At 37.7% G+C, this 2,586-nt stretch overlaps 1 protein-coding gene across 2 annotated transcripts in view; it reads right to left on the bottom strand.

The window, feature by feature from the left end:
* The window catches only part of kank1a (KN motif and ankyrin repeat domains 1a), a 46,789-nt gene extending 46,317 nt beyond the window's left edge, over window positions 1-472 (bottom strand). The window contains exon 1 of one of the 2 annotated variants that reach the window (XM_020585916.1): window positions 175-472. The gene's annotated coding sequence lies outside the window, so the exon portion shown is untranslated. The remainder of the gene's footprint in view (window positions 1-174) is intronic. The other variant, XM_020585917.1, reaches the window with a different exon arrangement.
* Window positions 473-2,586: the final 2,114 nt, after the last annotated feature.

Genomic DNA, 2,586 nt, shown 5'->3' with positions numbered 1-2,586 from the left:
GTTTGTGTGGCTGCAGGACCATCTGACCAAGAACATGCGTGGAAGGCATAAAGCATTAACCCAAGTAGGACTAAACCAAAGGCCAATGTGTGCGCAAAAAACACCTTAAATGTGTAAAAGACGAGAAAATTAATGCAGGCTACCTCTCACAAACCAGAAAGCTTTTTAACTTACCCGAAGCCAGGAGCCTGCCAGGCTCGTCTGGGACTTGAATGCAACTCCTCCTCTCGGTTAACTCATCTGAGTGTCCTGGGAATCAGATTATTCGAGGTTTAACAGTCCGGATCATGTAAAAACTTCACACAAACCCCTACAAGGTTACACTTCGATCCCGTGCACACTGTTACCAGCGGCCTCTTTGTACTTGTCCGCTTCAGCAAGTTAATCCCATGGGCATGCGCAGTGCGTGCCCAGGCGAGCTCCTCAGTCCGCTCCGGGTTGATATGGAGGTTAGTCAGTGCCACAGGTGTAGCTTACCTGCTACCAGGTTGGCCTACTTTTATTGTAAGACCCACAGAGGGCAAACCTCATAGGATATTTATTCTGCAGCCTGCCTGTTGAGGCCTTACCCCAGAAAAACGGGAATTAACTTTGAATTAACTTTAGTTGTTCATTAACTATCTATTTAACTAAATAGTTTAAGAACAATTTAACACAATTAGTTATGTAATTAGTAACTCAAGACTGAATAACCACATTTATTAAAATTATAATAACACAAGTTCATAGACAAAAAACGCAACAAACGCAAACGCTTTACTGACTTATAACTGGATGTTTCTCTTCCGCTATAGAAAATAGTTCGCGCAACATATCTTAAAATGCGCGTTAATATCAACATTTGTTGGTTAATTTTAAGATTTCTCTCATGGCCTGTTAAAAGTCTTAACATAAGTGACATGCTCGAAGTAACACAAATGTAAAGCTATTGCCTATTTACTTTGAAGACTAATACTGAAGTGCTGTAGGCTAATTAAGTACAAATGTAACGTCTACGTAGGCTATTTGACCTGAGTGGGCCTGTTTCTCTTTTCTGATACTTTGTGCTTCTACAACATATCTGAGTGAACTATTGTGCTTTTACTCCAACTCATTTACCTGACGCCTTTAGTTGCTACTTGCAGATTAGTTTTCATCCCCTTCCTTTCCTGTGAACACCATGTAGGCCACCTCTACTGATTCTGGATATTAATTTTCTGATGAACTGTGCTTAATTGTTCGTTTATAGATCAAATGAATTCTTCTACAAAATAAACTATTTCAAAAAACAACTTAGATTAGCTAGACGATGTCACAGCATGAAAATAAGGCTGTTACAAGCATATGTTATCTCATATAATATTATAGACTACATTGCTGAAGGCTACTGGAGATTAGCAACCTCAAATAACTACAGCAGTAGCCTAAAGTTCAACATGCATTAATCCACCGGTGATATTAATACAAACGCTGACCATTCTTCTAGCTAATGAGTACTTTTAAATTTAATACTTTAAGTGTATTTTGCTGATTATACTTTTGTACTTTTACTTAAGTAAGGCTTTGCATACAGGACTTTTACTTGTAGTGGCGTATGTTGACAATGTGGTATTGCTACTTTTACTTAAACAGCTAAAGAATAATACTTGTTCCATCAACAAACTGGCGTCCCACATCAGGTTGACTGGCCAACACCGCCATCTTGTGGCGATTTGTTATAACGGCATTAGATTAAGACAGTGGAAGAAATGCTGTTGTAGAGTATAGAGGTTTTGCATCCTATTTGTGGTTGAACGTCACTAAAAACTTATATATAAGCTAACTCGAGTTTACTAAATATTGAAATATTGATTAAAAAGCCAAAAGCTCTTCTGGAATTGACAGCAGTGCTGATGGCCAAGATGCAGGCTGAGTCAGTGAGGACCCGTTTCAATATGTTTAACAGCTAATCTTCTAGAACCATCACTCCATCCATCATTCATCCATCCAACAACATTGCTGATGAATTTGCTAACACTTTGTTTTACGGGTCCAATTATTTCCTCTTAATTTCATTAAAGTTTAATAGAAGGAAACAGTAATTTGGTACTAATTACAGGAAAAACCGTTTAGCTACTTGTGTTGACTTGGATGTTGAGCTCCAGGTGAATTTCCATGAAAGAAGTTACTCATTTTAAATCACAGAGAATTAGTTATTACTCACTCATTTTTAGTAGAAATTTTACTTTTCATTTATGTTGAATTGTATTTGTTTGTTGACACATTTCACACTTTGTGCAGCTCACCTGCTAGCCTCTGAATAAAGAGTGCGGGCTGTGCTAGCTTAGCATTTGGGAGTAACTGGAAGTGGACCGACTGCTCTGTTTTACCTGTAATTCGTACCAAACTGTGATTCTTTCCAAGAAACTAATTAGGAGATTATTTGGAAATACTGTAAATTGGAATTTGCAAACCTGCAGAATAAGGTGTTACCCTGACTTTTTTTGGTAAGTCTTCATTTTATAAGTCCCGGGATTTCCTAAATATCTCTAGTGAGTTTTCCTGGAAAGTGTGATGTAACATGGTGCTACTTCAGTGTAGTTTGAATTAAGTTAAAGGTTTTTGATT

The sequence above is a fragment of the Monopterus albus genome, unplaced genomic scaffold (assembly GCF_001952655.1).
Source record: "Monopterus albus unplaced genomic scaffold, M_albus_1.0 scaffold385.1, whole genome shotgun sequence".
NCBI classification, from domain to species: domain Eukaryota; kingdom Metazoa; phylum Chordata; class Actinopteri; order Synbranchiformes; family Synbranchidae; genus Monopterus; species Monopterus albus.
This window is presented reverse-complemented; position numbering and strand designations above follow the sequence as displayed.